This window comes from Corylus avellana, chromosome ca1 (assembly GCF_901000735.1).
Source record: "Corylus avellana chromosome ca1, CavTom2PMs-1.0".
Lineage (NCBI taxonomy): Eukaryota > Viridiplantae > Streptophyta > Magnoliopsida > Fagales > Betulaceae > Corylus > Corylus avellana.
In genome coordinates this window covers 45,285,021-45,304,039 of record NC_081541.1, presented here as the reverse complement: position 1 = coordinate 45,304,039, position 19,019 = coordinate 45,285,021, and the positions used below count along the sequence as shown (strand labels likewise).

The window sequence follows — 19,019 nt, the reverse complement described above, 5'->3', positions numbered from 1 at the left end:
TTGTTTTAAGCCATAGAGAGCCTTTTTGAGCTAGCAAACATGACCAGGGAGCATACTGTCCACAAAACCAATAGGTTATTCCATGAATACTTCTTCAGATAAGTGACCATGTAGAAATGCATTGGATACATCCAATTGTTTGAGTGGCCAATTGTAATGAACTGCTAGAGAAAAAAGTATGTGTATGGTAGCTGGCTTGATGACTGGACTGAAAGTATCGTTGTAGTTTATTCCACCTCTCCATTGAAAACCTTTAGCCATAAGTCTAGCTTTGTATCCCTCTATTGATCCATCTGAGTGCTGCTTCACCTTGTACACCCATTTGTTCTTGATAATGCTGTGGTTTGATGGGCTAGGACCGAGTGACCAAGTGTCATTATCAAGGAAAGCTTGGATTTCACTTTCCATAGCAGCAAACCAATGGGGAATGATAGCAGCCTTAGCAAAAGTAGTTGGGATTGGTGGGAAAGTAAAGCTGGTCATGGCCTTGAGAGGATGTTTGGTGGATTTAAGAGATTGGTATAGTTTGCTGGAAAGGTTTTAGACTTAGAGAGTCCTGCCATTGATCTGGTAACCATATGTGGAGATGGAAGTTCAGGTGAAGGGGATATGGCTTGAAGCAAGGAAGCATCAGTAAAGAGAACAGTAAGGTTAGATTGAGGTGCTGAGGCTAAAGGGAGTTCATTATGAAGGAACATGGATATAGAGGATTGGCTAGGTGACTGAATATTGAGAGATGCATCATGAGATAAGCTGCTGTCATTGAGAGGTGATGATGATGTAGATGGTGTATTGTTTGGTAAGGGTGTGGATGGTATGACGGCAGTATGATCAATGACAGATAACGGAGGTTGAATATCATCAATATTTCATAGCCTTTGTGATGAATCATGAATAGAAATAAAGTGAGAGGGATCAAGGACAATACCTGATTTGAGGGAATCAACCTTTGCAGGAGTAGTAGGGGCTGCTCTACCCTGAGCAGGAAACAACACTTCATCAAAAACCACATGCTTGGAAACATAAATTCAGTTGGAAGTGGGATCAAGGCATTTATACCCTTTTTGGTTTGAGCTGTAACCTAAAATGACACATTGCTTGCTTCTAAACTCTAATTTGTGTTTGTTGTAAGGCTTTAAGAGAGGATAGCAAGCACAACCAAAGGTTTTCAAAAGAGTATAGTCAGGAGCTTTTTGGAACAATTTGAGAAATGGACTGAAGTTTTTGAGAGTAGGTGTAGGTAATCTGTTTATAAGGTAAACAGAGGTACTAACAACTTTTACCCAATACTTTGAAGGAAGGTGTGATTGAGCTAAAAGGCTGAGGCCAGTTTCTATGACATGTCTATGCTTTCTTTCTACAATTCCATTCTATTGGGAAGTGTGTGGACAGGTTAATCTGTGAAGAATTCCATTGGTGGAGAGAAAGTTAAGAAATTTGTTTGAGGTATATTCTCCACCACCATCAGTTTGGAGTTGTTTGATTTTGAGATTGAAATAATTTTCAACAAGGCATTTGAATTTGACAAATGTTTCAAACACATCAGATTTGGGTTTAAGGGTGAACAACCAAGTATATCTTGAAAAATAATCTATGGAAAGAACATAACAAGTACTTCCATTTATTGATTGAATTGGGGAGATCCATACATCACTATGAATAAGCTCTAAAGGAGCATGAGAAATTCTAATAGACTCGGAAAAAGCTAATTGTTTGCTCTTACCTACCTGACAAGGAACACAAAGGGACTGACTCGACTAAATTGAAGACACTAGAAGGTGATGCTTGCTGAGGATATGCTGCAGAACAAATTCACTGGGGTGACCTAATCAATTGTGCCATATTGAGGAAGGCACTTTGACTCCAATATGGCAAGTGAGGGCTCTTACTTTGTCTCTAGTGAAGTGCTGCAGCTGGATAGGGTAGAAGCCATCCTTACTGGCCACTTGTAGAAGGATCCTTCTCGTGGGGTTGTTCTTAATCAAAAAATAGGTTGCTGTTAGTTCAAACATACAATTGTTATCACAACAGAATTTGTTTACTGAGAGAAGGTTTGCAGAAGCATCAGGACAATGTAAAATGTCCTTAAGGTAAAGTAAGGAATTTGAGGTGGGAAAGGAGGAGGAACCAGTGTGGGAAATACCAAGCCCAATACCATTACCTATTACCACTGTCTCATTTCCTTTGTATGGTTCTTGTATGGTCAGCTTGTCCAAATCAGGTGTGATATGGATGTTAGCCCCACTGTCTGCAAGCCACTGATCCTCATCTTCTAGGGCATTGGATAGAGATGCTATTGCAGCAAGGTCTGACGGTGCATAGCTCCCTTGGAATGCAAAATCCATTATGTGAAAACAGTCTAGGGCTTGATGACTATCCCTGTCACATATTTGGCATGAAACCTTGTTTGCTAACAGATTTCTGGAGGTGGCTGCTCTGTTTGGATTGAAGTTGTTGGGTGATCTAGAGAAAGATCTGCCTTGAGGTTGTCCAGAAAAGAACCTGCTGGGTGAGCCTTAAGGAGAGGCAGGTGAAAAGGGCCTTTTTTGGTCAAAATTCTTTGAGGATGGAAAGTTCCCCTTGAAGCTGTTGAATCTCTGCTTAGGTCGAGTCCTTTGAGAGAACATAGCTAAAGATGAGTGCTCTACAGTGGCTGCTTGATGTTCAAGCAGTTGCTCATGTCCAAGGAGCTGAGATTGGAAATATTAAAGTGCCATTGATGGGAAAATTACAGTTTACCCCCCAAAGTTGACAACGTTTTTCAATTCGAATACCAAAGTTTCAATTTTTGCAATCCACCCCCCCCCCCCCCAAAGTTTCAAATTTTTGCAATTTGGCCAATTGTATCCAAAACTTTACATATTGCCCCTAATTTTTTATTTTTTATTTTTTTATAAAAAATTAAAAAAAAAAAAAAAAAAATTCGGGGTGGCTATGGCCATCTGGCCATTTTTGCGCCCCTAAATTTGTGTGTGTGTTTTTTTTTTCATAAAAAATAAAATAAAAATTAGGGGCAATATGAGAATTTTGGGATAATATTGGTCGAATTGAAAAAAAAATTGAAACTTTGTGGGGGTGGATTGCAAAAATTGAAACTTTGGTGTTCGAATTGAAAAACGCTGTCAACTTTAAAGGGTAAACTGTAATTTTCCCGCCACTGATTTATGCTTTGTGAGCATAGAGAAGGTCATGATAAATGGATTGTAGATTGGACTGAGACCCCCTATGATATAGGAGATCAGATTATCATAATAGGATTGTCAGCAATTGCTAGCTGGTCTGATAGGGATTTGGCCATGCGAGTGAATTCAGTACAGGTCTTGGAACCTTGCCTCAAGGTCTGTAGCTGACGCCTTAATTGAGTGACATGGGGACGTGATGGGGAAGCGTAACAAGTGGCCAATGTTGACCATACTTGTGCTGATGTTTTGCAGCCATAAACAGTAGGTATAATTGGAGCATTCAATGTTGCAATGAACCAGCTAAGAATGCCTAGTACTTCTTTTCCCAGAGAATATGTTCTAGATTCAAGACTTCAGGTAATGTCTTGTCAGAGGGTGCAGGGATGAACTTTGGTGGGCATGGCTCGGAGCCATCAACAATACCCATCAAGCCATTGGATTTTAGGATAGGTTTGAATTGAAATATCCATTCTAGGTAGTTGCTATCATCCAATTTGGATTGACAGAGATGCGCAATGTTGAGCATCATGGAGGAAGAGAAAGCTACAGAATTTTCTTGAGCCATGAGAAGAAAAGAAATTTGGTGTGTTTTTGGTGTTAATCGAGAGGCTATAATACCATGTAAGAAATCTAAGGAAACAGCTATTTGGCGGAATGCATTCTACTCCTTTCTCATTGAAAATATATAGCTGAAGATATACAAGTATAATCAAACATCAAGAGTGAAAGGATAATCTTGATGTGATGATTATCTAAGAAAGTAATTACAATTAAGAGTCCTAATATAGAAGAGAGAAGGAGTCTTAATATAGAAGAGAATTAAACTAGGATAATCACAAGTAGGAGTACTCCTAATATAGAAGAGAGAAGGAGTCCTAATACAGAAGATAATTAAACTAGGATAATCACAAGTGTTGTCATTGAACGCAATCAGTCTTGTTTAGAGAGAATTGATTGAGTTTAATGACAACATTACAAATAGGAGTTTTTGTATCAATAGAAGACTCATAGCCGTTGGTGACTACTCGTCTCTGCTGACTCTGCTGATCTACTTGTGTTCTTGTTGTATTGTACTTCCTTAGTATAAACTAGCAGCAGGAGGATCACATGCATCATCCCGCAGAAATATACTTGTAATCTCTCCAAGTGCAACCGATGATCAAGTAGAATTTATATTTGCCTAAGATACAATCTGGATGGTTTGTATGTTATGAATATAGAGAGGTATACTTTACTGCACATGCAATTTTATAATTTGTAGGGATGTTCTGTATCCAAAAAGACAGATTTCTTTTAATAAGTGATCGAGAGTATAATTATTATTATATATTTGTTCTCATATTACAACAGAACAGTTCAAGTAGGAAGTCTTGGCCTACTAGGTATATACATATCTGATGAATCTTTCTCACATCTTCCTTGCTTGCAGATATATTATTCAAAAGGCTGATACAAGTTGGTCCAACATTCTAATTGCTATCTGAAAAATTCGTGTGGAAGACTTGACTGTTTTCTTTGTGTTGATATGTTGTTTACTATCTTTCCTAAAGTGGTCATCACGTTTTCTTAACTTTGCTGGTTGTTGTTATGATTGCTAGCATTAAGGAAATAAATACTTATGCATGTATAAATTAAGGATTATCAATATTTCTTTTCTCCTTATTTGAGGGTTCTTTTGTATATTTTCCGTGTACCATGTTTGTGCCCCTTACGCTTTTAACGAGATTGCATTATTTTGAATTTTTCCTTGCAACCAAAGGATGCACTCATGAATACAGGAATGCTTTACATTTTGCTGGTGAATTATTTTTTTTAGTGGGTTTGCAATGTTTCTCGATCAGCATAAGTATAGCATATAGTATATATATATATATATATATATATATATATATATATATATATAATCAGATAAACAATGGGCTTACGGGTAGAATTTCCCACTCCAATCACCAGAAATCTAACATATAAACTTTATTTTTAAGGCACCCTGCCTATTGAGTTCATAGAACAGATTAGAATGGACCAATCCTAATTGTCTAACTTGAATGTACATGAATTAATTCACGTTACATGGAAATCCAAACCTCATAGGGTTGGGCCATGACAAACCCGGATTGAGGTCCTTTGCAAACCACACTTTATTGCTGTACTGATCTGAGACAAAATAGGAGAGAGATATAGACTTCAACCGGATACAAACTGGCAGCTACACACACACACAAATATATATATATATATATATATATATATATATATGTCGTCAACTACTGCTGTAGTGGCTACATTGTATTTAGTTACAAAAATAGTCATCTCCAAACTTTGAGGAAGGAAGTTTTGGACAGAAGTTAAGTATTTGGTTCCTAATAATATGAATGATAAATTGATTGATTCCTTTAATACAACAATATACGAAAAATATGGTACATTTTTCAGAATTACTATGCTTTGGACAAAGACAACATTGGTGTACCCGTATCAATATTTGAAATATGCATTATAAGGTAAAAAGCTGAATTCAAAGAAATGCACCCTCACTAATTTGTTTGATTCATCTCTCACAAATTTCAAGTCCTTGGCAATATTGTATTGAATACTTTCTCCATCATCAAGCGGAGGTAATGCAATCGAGCCCTACATCTCAAGGTTTTTGATCCACCAGTGTAATAAATAATTTTAACCAAAATAAAAACAAATTAAACCCAATTAAAACCTTCTCAATACAAGTTGATTGTTAATTTAATTCTCAATCTCAAAATAATTTAAACAATAAATTCTAAATTTCCACGTTCCATTGCTAGCAGCAATATATTTAACTTATAAGTTTGAGGCAATTGAATTTTGTGAATTCCCTCAAACTAGATAAGGATTCATAGATCCTGAAACTTGTTGATGAGAGCAAAAACACCCTCCATGTTAGAGATGTAGATTGATAATCACAGATAGAGATTATTGAGATAGAATTTAATGGGGTTGGCAGTGAAGGACAATTGGTATTAGGGAGGACCATTTGACAGCTTTTCATTTATTTTTGTAATGAATATTGGTGGTGACTGCTGACCAAAGTTGGATGAGAGACATATGGTATTAGGGAGGACCATTTGACAGCTTTTCATTTATTTTTGCAATGAATATTGGTGGTGACTGCTAACCAAAGTTGGATGAGAGACATAAATGAATTCATGGCGTTGGTTGAGAGACATAAATGATTGATGGCGTGATTGACTTTGTTTAACCATCTGAATTAAGGACAACATATTTCAAACCAATTAAGGTTTCATAGCTGTCAATCGGTAGATAAAATTGGATGCAACAAGTGTCCGAGATGCATGTAAACAAAAGAACACAATCACCTCTTAGAATCAGGGAAATAGTTACTCTCAAGGAGGAGAATTTGGTGAAAAAGTTGGATCGAGATTCCTCTTGTAGTTTCTTGCATTTAGAAAATGTTATATATTAAGAAGGTGGCATATTATCAAGGCAAAAAAAAAAAAAAAAATCCTCCTAAAATGTTATCAAGTCTTTAAAGATTAGTTTTGTTAGTTCCGTACGTACCTACCTTTCTATTGTCTTCATACAAAGTAGGAAATGGAAAAATGAAAAGGCTTTGAAATTGGAAATGATTAGGAGAATGATCAAGTCCATTGATGATGAGCTTAGAAGCTATATATTGAAATTGCATGAGTTTGGATTTATCTCATCATTTAATCAAAGAAATTGAACTATTATATTTCTCTTTCACTTTTATCTTTTCAATTTCTACAAAACATATTGAGATTTATTATTTGTTGACTAGTAACTTCCTGATTTATTCATTAATTTCTACCCAAAAAAACCATGAAAGCTGCAGAGTTGGTTGTTTCTTCTTTTTTTCCTGGTAATTAATGGTGTTTGGCTACTTTGAATTGAGGCCAACAATGGTGGACTCTAGCTACTCCATGATTTAGTATGAAAGGAATCAAAGAAATTAAAAAGGCAAAATAGAAAGCTCACCTCTACTTGCATTATTTGACAAATAAGGAGAGACGACTTGTAAACGACTAAAACTAAGTCTTTGTATCTCCACTGATGTACCTCTCCAACAGCTGTATTATAGGACAAATAAGGAGAGAAGACTTGTAAACGACTAAAACTAAGTCTTTGTATCCCCACCGATGTACCTTTCCAACAGCTATATTGTAACCCCTCTAAACCAAAAATTACATAATTTTTTTTTTAAAAAAAAAAATACAAAATACTACAAGTCGTCTATTTTGTATTTTTAGAAAATACAAAATACTACAAGACTTCAAAATTTTCTGGTAATTTTGAGTGATGTTGCTTCAATTGAAAGTTTGAGAAAACATTACAAATTATTTGGTAATTCCCTAAAATTTTCATTCTCTTCTGACTACCTATTGCGTTGAACAAAGTAGAAATGGGAAAATAAGTTGTGTTTTTTTTTTATTTTATCTTCTCAAAACAAAACACTAACAAACATTCTTGAAAACAAAAAAAATCATTTTCACTTTCATATTTCATCAAAACACTCTTTCAAACCAAATTTAAAAACACACACCCACACAAAAAAAGGACGTACGTAAGACAACAGCAAAATAGAGGGAACGGGAGAGAAGTAGAGCAAATAATTTTGGGTCTTCATATTTTTTTGGGTATTCTAATTAAGTTGGCGTGTCATTGTTTTATTAAAGAGCACAAACAACTTAATTTGTGTCAAATTCCTATAGAAATTATTCTATATATACATTAAAACACTCTCTCAAGTCTCAAACCAATTGTTGTTTTTTTTTTTCCTCAAAATCTATTAACAACCAGAACCTTTATTCCCTTTTTTACGTGTTTGATCTACAATTAATTTTTCTAGAAAGAAAATAGGATTTAGTTATGGTGATCTTTCTAAATTTTTCACTACTTTCTTCCCTTTGACTAGCAAGGTCTATGTTGGCGACATGCACCACAGACTTAGACCAGCAAAAGGCTCCTTTCAAGTTTTGAGTGTTACAAATACTCTTTTTTCTTTTTTTCTTTTTTCATATATATATATATATATATATTTGATGTGACAGTAAACATTATTATTAAATTTTAGATAAATTAGTACTATTAAATTTTGAATATAATATTAATTTTTACTGCAACATTAAAAAATATTCATGTAAAAATATGAAAGTAAGAATATATGTACCATTTCTAGAGTGAAATAATGCAAGTGTCAAAAAAATCAGCTACATTTTTTCTTTCTTTCTCACCTCTGTGGAGTCCACCATAATTGGCCATATATATATATATATATATATATATATATATATATATATATATATTGACATGCCCACACAGGGAAAGAGAGAAGAGGGATTCGAACTAGTAATCCTCGTTTCATGAGACGTGGTTCACAAATATATATAAATGTTAGTGCTCTCTTGGTATTCTCCTAGTGTGATATTATAGACCTAGGTGGATATTATTTTCTTTAAAAAAAAAAACTTCCTTTATTTCTTTCACTTAATTAATTTTCAGAAAATAATATCCACCTAGGACGAGAAGAACAATAGGTGCTTTTATGGTCTTCTATTAGTGTTCTCCTAGTCTTAGCCTCTTAGATAGATATTATTTTATTATAAAAACCAAGTGAGAAAAATAAATGAAGTTTTTTGTTTTGTCGCTTTTCTAGAAAATAATATCCACCTAGGAGAAGAACACCAATATAGCACCTAACATTTCTCCTTCAAAATAGTTTGTATTTGAAGAATGTCAAGCATTTTTTTTTGTTGTTGAAATTTGTAGGATAAAAACAGCTTCTTTCTTTGGTAATGTGTTTTGGAGTTTGGTGACATAAATGCGGAAATAATTTTAAATATTTGTGATTAATTTATATTTTATACAAAAAATTTATTTGTGCGTAGAGTCAATACTCATTTATATGCAAAATCTACGAGATATACTTACTTATCATTTGTGCCTCTAATTGTCTTGATGATCATTACAAATTTGACAAAATTAGGATTCGTGAATGAGTAATGCTACAAGTATGATTTAATTATGAGTAACTAATACTTTAGTAGAGCTAGATTGAAACCCTGATTATGTTTCTTTAATATTTCAATATTAACGCCTTTATAATAATCATATTGTGATGCTTAACTTACATACAGAAAATTGATATACAATGTATTCCCACTCCAAGAAATGTGATTTAGCACAGTACTTTGCATTATTTGACTAGGAGAGACGTCTTAATTTGTATCACCCATCAATGGACCTCTCCCACTATCAAGAAATGTGTTTTCTATATATATATATATATATATATATATATATAAAGTAATTTTTTTAAAAATAGAAGGATAGGAGGATGGACAAAAAAAAATCTTTATCCTGTAAAATTATCATTATTGTTCAGAGGGCAACAACAACTATTAATTAAATAATACACTTTTATGCATCCAATGAGGATTAATCTCGTAAACACGACCAACTCAAACATTTTTATTTTTTATTTTTTATCAAAATTAATTATAGCCATTGATTGAGCGTATTAATTAGGAGACATTGAATTAGGTTGCCCAAAAACAAGAAGATGTATGATACCGTGCAATATAATGCCCACATTTGGCCCATATTTAGTAACTTGTTTGATGGGAAAAGATGATAGAAATTCAAACTTCAAATTTCAATCCTCCACATGTGATTGTCTATCTGACACTGTCACTAAAAAGGGGTCGAATGTGAGCATTATATTGCATTGAAACATTTCTCTTTTTCAAAATACTTTTCTTTTTCTTTTTTCTTTTTTGGGTCCTTCAAGTTAAAATAGGAAAGTTGGTATTCGAATTTTGAAAGACATACGATCTTACACAAATCACTCCATGCATTTTGCGGTCCTTATAATAAATAATTAATACAAAATTGGTTGAACTTTGTATGTCGAAATTCTAGGTGGGTGTTTCTAATGAAATAAATTGTTTATATTCTTCAATTGTAAGTAATAATATTATACTGTGACTATTATTCTTTGAACTCCATGATATGCTCTAACAGAATTTAGGCATATGTTGGGAAAAAGCATGAAAATGGAAAGGTCGTAAACTTTCTATGCAAGCATTGATTAATCCTAAAATTTAATTGGGTAGGGTGTATTTGGAAAATGTTGCTAGAATTAATAAAGGGTGAATGAATGATTTTGTCTTAAATGAGTTAAATTTGATTGATGCAATTTAATTAAGAGCTTTCCTTAAAAAGCAATTGGCTTATATGTTGTAGGTGAATCAACGGTTAAGATTGAATTTTAAAGTTGACTTACTTTTAAAAGTATTTAATATGAGAGAGAAAATGAAAAGAGATTTTGAGAAATTCAATCTTGACCGTTGATTCAACTACAACATACATATTGTTATTAAAATAACAGTATGTAAGTCAAATCCCCTTAAAAAATAGAATTTCAAAATTTACACATAGGGATCGACTTTAATAACCGTGGGCGGCTATAATTTGTTTGAACTAGGGTTTTTATTAAAAGAAAATATCATCCTAATTAGGAAAATAGGTAATATTTGTGCAAAATAAAATTTTACTTTAATGAGGGAGATTCAATCTTATGCCCTATTAATATTTGATTTGCTAATTAACCATTAAAATGTGGGTAGCTTCTTTTATACTTGGCAAATATATAATTAGTTATACTCCTTAATTATATAACCTTTTTATTTTTATTTTTTGTTGACATGTCCACACAAGAGGGTAGAGAGGGAGGATTCGAACTAATGACATCCGCTTTATGAGACGTGGTTCCTAGTCGATTGAACTACCCCTTATGAACCCTTAATTATATAACTAATATAAGAAGTCAGATCAAATCACTCCCTTAATATATTTCATCGATTCTTTTATCATATGAATTAAATGGATGAATTATGTTTTCTTCTTAGTAAATGATGAGTTAATTAGGTTGCCAAAAAGAAAGAAGGAAGGCGACAATCCTAGTACCAGAATTGGAAAGGTTTCGACGGCCCCATCCTCAAAGTAGTGCAAAAGTCTATGTATAAAAGCCATATCGGCAGTACCAATAAATGATGTGTAAAAATTATAAAAACTAGTTAGAAATTAAAGATGAGATTGCATTACTTAAAATAAAATAAAATAAAGTATGATCAAGATTTCTTTTAATATATATATATATTAGATGTCATTTGTTAAGAAAATGCTATGATAATGAAATGGACAATCTATTTTCCAATACTTAGAGGAGTGCAACTCTGCTTTGTAGTTTCGGCTGCCTTTCGTTTTTTCTTTGCTCCTTTTTAATTCTTATCAAAGTGAGATTTGATTAAAGATATTATCACCGTCCAAAGGGAGAAGCTGGACCCAAAAAAACGCACTCTCACTGATTTGCTTGATCCATCTCTCACAAATTCTAAGTCCCTGCCAATACTGTACTGAATACTTTCTCCATCATCAAGCAGAGGTAATGCAATCGAGCCCTGTGTCTATAGGTAATAGGTTTTTTATCCACCTGCGTAATAAATAGTTCACAACCTGTTTGACAATTAAAATTACTAGTCTAAACACCCAATAAAAAAGAAAAGGATATAAAGTTAACCAAAACCAAAAAAAAAAAAACAAATTAAACTCAATTGAAACCCTCTCAAGACAAGTTGATTGTTAATTTAATTCTCAATCTCAAAATAATTTAAACAATAAATTCTAAATTTCCACGTTCCATTATTAGCAGCAATATATATATATTCCACTTAGTTTGAGGTAGTTGAATTTTGTGAATTCCCTTGAACTAAACAAGGATTCATAGATAGATCCTGAAGCTTATTGATGAGAGCCAAAACACCCTCCATGTTAGAGCCGTAGATTGATGGCGTGATTAACTTTGTTTAACCATCTGAATTAAGGACAACATATATATTTCAAACCAATTAAGGTTTCATAGTTGTCGGTAGATAAAATTGGATGCAACAAGTGACTGAGATGCATGTAAACATAAAAGCATCCTTTTGTTTATGTCATATAAAGAAAGAAAGATCCTGTTTCTCCTATTAATTCTTGCTGCTATTCTTGTTGGGTTTGCATAAAAATGAGTTTGTTAAAATGAAGAGGTGACCAATTAATTAGCAGATAGGTAGAGATTATTCAGATAGAATTTAATGGGGTTGGCAGTGAAGGACCCCCAATTGCTATTAGAGAGGACCATTTGACAGCTTTTCATTTATTTTTTGTAATGAATATTGGTGGTGACTGCTGACCAACTTACTTTGTCGGAGGAGTTGGTTGTCTCTCGCTCCTTGCCAGTAAATTAAAGTCATGACCTGTATTTATTTCTTCACATGGTTTGGGTGGCAGTTGGGGAATAAATACCGAAGGAAGATGGATTTTTAGACTTTTATAATATTTCTAGGGAGAGGCTTACATACGGTCTAAAAGTGAAATTTCTTTTCTTTCTAAAAAAAACTATTTCTAACTTAAAAAAACTATATTTTCTAACATAATCACCTCTTAGCTGTAGAATCAGGGAAATAGTTACTCTCAAGGAGGAGAATTTGGTGAAAAAGTTGGATCGGGATTCCTCTAGTAGTTTCTTGCATTTAGAAAATGTTATCTATTAATTAAGGTGGTGGCATATTATCAAGGCAAAAAAAAAATCCTCCTAAAATGTTATCAAGTCTTTAAAGATTAGTTTTGTTAGTTCCGTACGTACGTACCTGTCTATTGTCTTCATACAAAGTAGGAAATAGGAAAATGAGAAGGCTTTGAAATTGGAAATTATTAGGAGAATGATCAAGTCCATTGATGATGAGCTTAGAAGCTATATATTAAAATTGCATGAGTTTGGATTTATCTCATCATTTAATCAAAGAATTTGAGCTAATATTATATTTCTCTTTCACTTTTATCTTTTCAATTTCTACAAAACATATTGAGATTTATTATTTGTTGAGCAGTAACTTCCTGATTTATTCATTAATTTCTACCTAGAAAAACCATGAAAGCTGCAGAGTTGGTTGTTTCTTCTTTTTTCCTGGTAATTAATGGTGTTTGGCTACTTTGAATGAGGCCAACAATGGTGGACTCTTGCTACTCCATGATTTAGTATGAAAGGAATCAAAGAAAAAGCAAAATAGAAAGCTCACCTACACTTGCATTATCGGACAAATAAGGAGAGAAGACTTGTAAACGACTAAAACTAAGTCTTTGTATCCCCACCGATGTACCTCTCCAACAGCTGTATTATCGGACAAATAAGGAGAGAAGACTTGTAAACGACTAAAACTAAGTCTTTGTATCCCCACCAATGTACCTTTCCAACAGCTGTATTATCGTTCAAATAAGGAGAGAAGACTTGTAAACGACTAAAACTAAGTCTTTGTATCCTCACCGATGTATCTCTCCAACAGCTGTATTATCGGACAAATAAAGAGAGAAGACTTGTAAACGACTAAAACTAAGTCTTTGTATCCCCACCGATGTACCTCTCCAACAACTGTATTATCGAACAAATAAGGAGTGAAAAGTTAAAAACAACTAAAACTAAGTCTTTGTATCCCCACTGATATACCTCTCCAACAACAGTATTGTAACCCCTTTGTACCAAAAATTACATAATTTTTTTTAAAAAAAAAAAAATACAAAATACTATAAGTCGTCTATTTTGTATTTTCAGAAAATACAAAATACTACAAGCTAGACTTCAAAATTTTCTGGTAATTTTGAGAGATGTTGTTTCAATTGAAAGTTTGAAAAAACATTACAAATTATTTGGTAATTCCCTAAAATTTTAGTTCTCTTCTGACTACCTATTGCGTTGAACAAAAGTAGAAATGGGAAAATCTGTTGTGTGTGTTTTTTTTTTGTTTTTTTTTTTATTTTTTTTATTTATTCAAAACAAAACACTAACAAACATTCTTGACAAAAAAAAAAAAATCATTTTCACTTTCATATTTCATCAAAACACTCTTTCAAACCAAATTTAAAAACACACATTAAAAAAAAAAAAAAAAAGACGTACGTAAGACAACAGCAAAATAGAGGGAACGGGAGAGAAGTAGAACAAATAATTTTGTGTTATCATTTTTTTTTTTTGGTTTGGTGTTCTAAGTTGGCATGTCATTGTTTTATTAAAGAGGACAAACAACTTAATTTGTGTCAAATTCCTATAGAAATTATTCTATACATTAAAACACTCTCTCAAGTCTCAAACCAATTGTTGTTTTTTTTTTCCTCAAAATATATTAACAACCAGAACCTTTATTAACTTTTTTACGTGTTTGATCTACAATTTATTTTTCTAGCTAGAAAGAAAATAGGATTTAATTATGGTGATCGATCTTTCTAATTTTTTCACTACTTTCTTCCCTTTGACTAGCAAGGTCTATATATGTATGTTGGCGACACCAAAGACTTCGATCAGCAAAAGGCTCCTTTCAAGTTTTGAGTGTTTTGGTTTTTTTTTTCTAAGTCAAGTTTTGAGTGTTAGATGGGAAATGATACACATATTCTTATTTTCTATTTTACCCTCTTATATTTCATATATTTTTTTGATGTGATAGTAAAAATTATTATTAAATTTTAGATAAATTAGTACTTTTAAATTTTGAATATAATACTAATTTTTACTGCAACATTAAAAAAATGTTCATGTAAAAATATGAAAGTAGGAATATATGTACCATTTCTAGAGTGAAATAATGCAAGTGCCAGCTTCCTTTTTTCTTTGTTTCTCACCTCTGTGGAGTCCAACCATAATTGGCCGCCACATTCAATCAACCAACATGTCTCTTTTGAGCTCATTAAGAAAAACACTTTATATATATATATATATATATATATATATATATATATATGTTAGGTGCTCTTTTGATGTTCTTTTACTGTGATATTCTAGACCTAGGTACATATTATTTTCTAAAAAGAAACTTCCCTTATTTCTCTCACTTAATTGATTTTCAGAAAATAATATCCATCTAGGATGAGAAGAAGAATAATTGTTCTTATGGTGTTCTCTTAGTATTTTTATGGTCTTAGGAGAATATTATTTTATAAAAATCAAATGAAAGAAATAAATGAAGTTTTTTTTTTTTTTTTTTAAATAATAATATCCACTCAAGAATAGAAGAACACAATAGAGCAAGTAACATTTCTCCTTCAAAATAGTTTGTATTTGAAGAATGTAAAGCATTTGTTTTTTTAGACATTTTTAGGATAAAAACAGTTTCATTCTTTGGTAATGTGTTTTGGAGTATGTTGATATAAATGCGAAAATAATTTTAAATATTTGTGATTAATTTATATTGTATACAGAAATTTATTACAAATTAGTTTCTAAAAGCGACATATGTCCTTAGCATATAAGAAATACATTATTTGTGAGTAGAGTCAATACGCATTTATATGCAAATTGTACGAGATATACTTGCTTACCATTTGCATGCCATTACAAATTTGACGAAATTAGGATTGGTGAATGAGAATGCTACAAGTATGATTTTTGTTCTCCTTTTATTTCAAAATACCGTTAAAATATTTCAAATAAATGGAGCAAATTGATATACAAAGTATGAGTAAAAAGTCATTTGTAAAACTTCAAACCTTTTTTATTTATTTATTTTCAAAACAAAAATACTAACAAACAATCTAAAACACAAAACACTTAAAAAATTATTTTCACTTTTATATTACATTAGAATACCTTTTCAAACTAAAAAAAAAAAAAAAGGAATAATTCAATATACTATATTTGTACTATTTCTAATAAAGTATGTGATTATTGTATGCATTAATGTAACATTGGCTAGATTATTTTGGAGTGATAGCGAAGATGTGACTAACGTTTTTTTTCTAAGTCATTACAAATGATATTGGGGTCTCCTAATAGTAAGCCGTGTGGTACTGTTAGCAGAGCATTTTGATTAATGAGTATTTGATTTGTGATTAATTACCCTTAATTCAAGGAATTTGTTTTGTATTTGAAATTAGCTTAAAGCTCTATAAATAGAGTCATCTACTTAAATCACATATCAAGGAAAATGTAACAAAGAAAATGAAAATTACCAAAAAATTAGAGTGTAGTATTTTGTATTTTTTTTTTAAAAAAAAAAAAAAATTATAAAATAGTTTTTGTCATTTTTTGTGGAGAGGGGTTACAATACAATTTTGATGATAATTTGGGATAAAAAAATAAAAATTTCGTAGTCAATCACAACTGTTGGAGAGGTACTTCGGTGGGGATGCAAAGACTTTGTTTTAGGTGTTTACAAGTCTTCTCTCCTTATTTGTCAAATAATGCAAGTTTAGGTAAGCTTTCTATTTTGCTTTTTCTTTGATTCCTTTCATACTAAATCACAAACTTGGAGTCTTGGAGTGGAGTCCACCATAATTGGCAACATTCAATCAACCAACTCATTAATTGGGCTGTTTTTTTTTTGTTTTTTTCAAAAAAAAAAAGACACTTCTATATATATATATAACATTTTATCATGACCATCCGGATAACACCATTTTTATAGCCTCCAATCAATAACTGATACATAAGCAAAAACATAATAAGTGCACAAAAATAACTTGAACCAAAATACACTAGATTTTAAGGTGATAAAATCCCTAAAGAGTTAACCTTCCACCTCTAGATTTTAGTTTTGAATTCAAAAACGAGCTTTGAGGCATTAAAAACGAATTTTGAAGCATTAGAAACGAATATATATATATATATATATCCTTCAAAATAGCATGTATTTAAAGAATATCAAAATGATATTTCTTGGCATTATGTTTTATTTTTAGTTTTTTATGGATAAAAACAGCTGCTTTTTTTGGTAATGTGCTTTGGAGCATGTTTTTTTGTTTTTGTTTTAACGAAAATTCTAATGTGATATAAATATGAAAATAATTTTAACATTTGTGATTATTTTTATATTTTATATAAAAATTTCTTAAGCAAAAGAAAACAAAACATAGAAATTGAGAAATATATATCCAAGCAAGCACGCCACAAACTTCCTCGAAGCATGCAGTTTTGAATTCACTTTTGAGATCCCAATTACTTGTGCATTTGCATCTTAATTTGCATCGTTTCCTGATTTATTCATTAATTTCTTTCCAAAAAAACCATGAAAGCTGCAGAGTTGTTTGTTTCTTCTTTTTTTCCTGGTAATGGACTTTCCTTTGTTTGGATTGTGGAAATCTTTTTCTTTCCTTTGTTTCTTTGTCTTTCTTCCCTTTTCCTGATAAATTGGCTTTACTTGAATGAGGCCAACAATGGTGGACTCTTGCTACTCCATGATTTAGTATGAAAGGAATCAAAGAAAAAGCAAAATAGAAGCTCACCTACACTTGCATTATAAAACGAGTCTTTGTATCCCCACCTATGTAATGTACCTCTCCAACAGCTATATTGTAACCCCGATCTGCACCAAAAGTTACATTTAAAAAAAAAAAAAAAAAAAAGTGCTTTAAAAAAAATTAATCTTTAAAGAAATGCTTAATTTTTCATCTTAAACACTTCAAAATATTAAAGAAAGATTTGGCTTAAATGCTTTAAAAAAAAAAAATTACAAAAAAATGTATATTGCGGCACCTAAACCAAATCAAGTCCGAAAGGATATATACTTTGGGTCAATTAAGCTTTTAATATTGGTTACCTGTAATACTTTGGTGGGTCAATTTAGTGTTATTTTCTTCTTCTTTTTTTAATTAAAAGTAGTTTGGCTCTTTTTACCTGTAATACTTTGGATCTTTTTTTATTTTTATTACATAATTTTATTTTTTTTCCCTCTGCACCAAAAATTACATAATTTTTTTTTTAAAAAAAAAAAAAATACAAAATACTACATTTCACCCCTCGAACTTTCAAGTTGATGCAATTTACGCCCCTTCATCAATTTTTGTTGTTAAACCCTAACGAAAATCAAAGAAAGACAAAATTACCCTTCAATTTTTAATTTTTTAAAATGAAAAAATGAAGAAAAAAAATGGTCACAAGGTGACCCAACCGTGGGTCACCTTGTGACCATTTTTTTTATAATAACTTCATTTTTAATTTCAAATTAAGAGTAAATTTAGAATTTGATAATAAAGTCAGGGGTATATGGTTTTTTTTTTTTTTTTTGACATGAGGGGTATATGGTTATTTTATCACTTTTAACGTCTAAAAACTGATGAAATGATATATTGCATTAAATTGAAAGTTTAGGAGTACTATAATGGTCATTTTATCACTTTTAACATTTAAATACTAATAGAGGGGAACATTGCATTAAATTAAAAGTTCAGAAGGTGAAATTGAGAGTTTTTGAAATTTGGAGAAGTCTTCTCAAAACGCATAGTAGTTTGCGAGTTCAAAGTGAAGTTCCAAAAAAAAAAAACTAAAATAAAGAATTGCACTTTTTTCCTCATTATTTTTCCTCGTTTGGTAAAAAAATTAAAAACGCTTTTAAGGGTCTAAAAAGTGTGAAAATGGCCAAAACGCACTTTTGGCAAAAACTTAAAAATGAAGTTTTTACCCAAAAGCTATTTTTGACTTAAAAGCTCTATTTCTCAAACGCAACATACTCTAAGTCTTTGTATCATCACTGATGTACCTCTCCAACAATTGTATTATATTATAACCCCTCTGCACCAAAAATTACATAATTTGTTTTTTTTTTCTTTTTCTTAAAAATACAAAATACTAGATTGTAATTTTGAAAGATATTGCTTCAATTGAAAATTTGAAAAACATTACAAATTATTTGATAATTCCCTAAAATTTTAGTTTTGGTCTGACTACCTATTGTGTTGAACAAAGTACGAAATGGGAAAATGAAAGGGGTTTTTGTTTTTATCATCCGTTTGCCAAGCATT

The 19,019-nt window shown here is 31.6% G+C and overlaps 2 protein-coding genes across 9 annotated transcripts in view; both read left to right on the top strand.

Annotated features, from left to right (window-relative positions):
• Positions 1-19,019, top strand: part of LOC132175054 (protein SUPPRESSOR OF npr1-1, CONSTITUTIVE 1-like) — a 47,379-nt gene that overhangs the window by 19,424 nt on the left and 8,936 nt on the right. The window lies entirely within an intron of this gene.
• The window catches only part of LOC132174980 (putative disease resistance protein At3g14460), a 62,999-nt gene that overhangs the window by 37,344 nt on the left and 6,636 nt on the right, over positions 1-19,019 (top strand). The window lies entirely within an intron of this gene.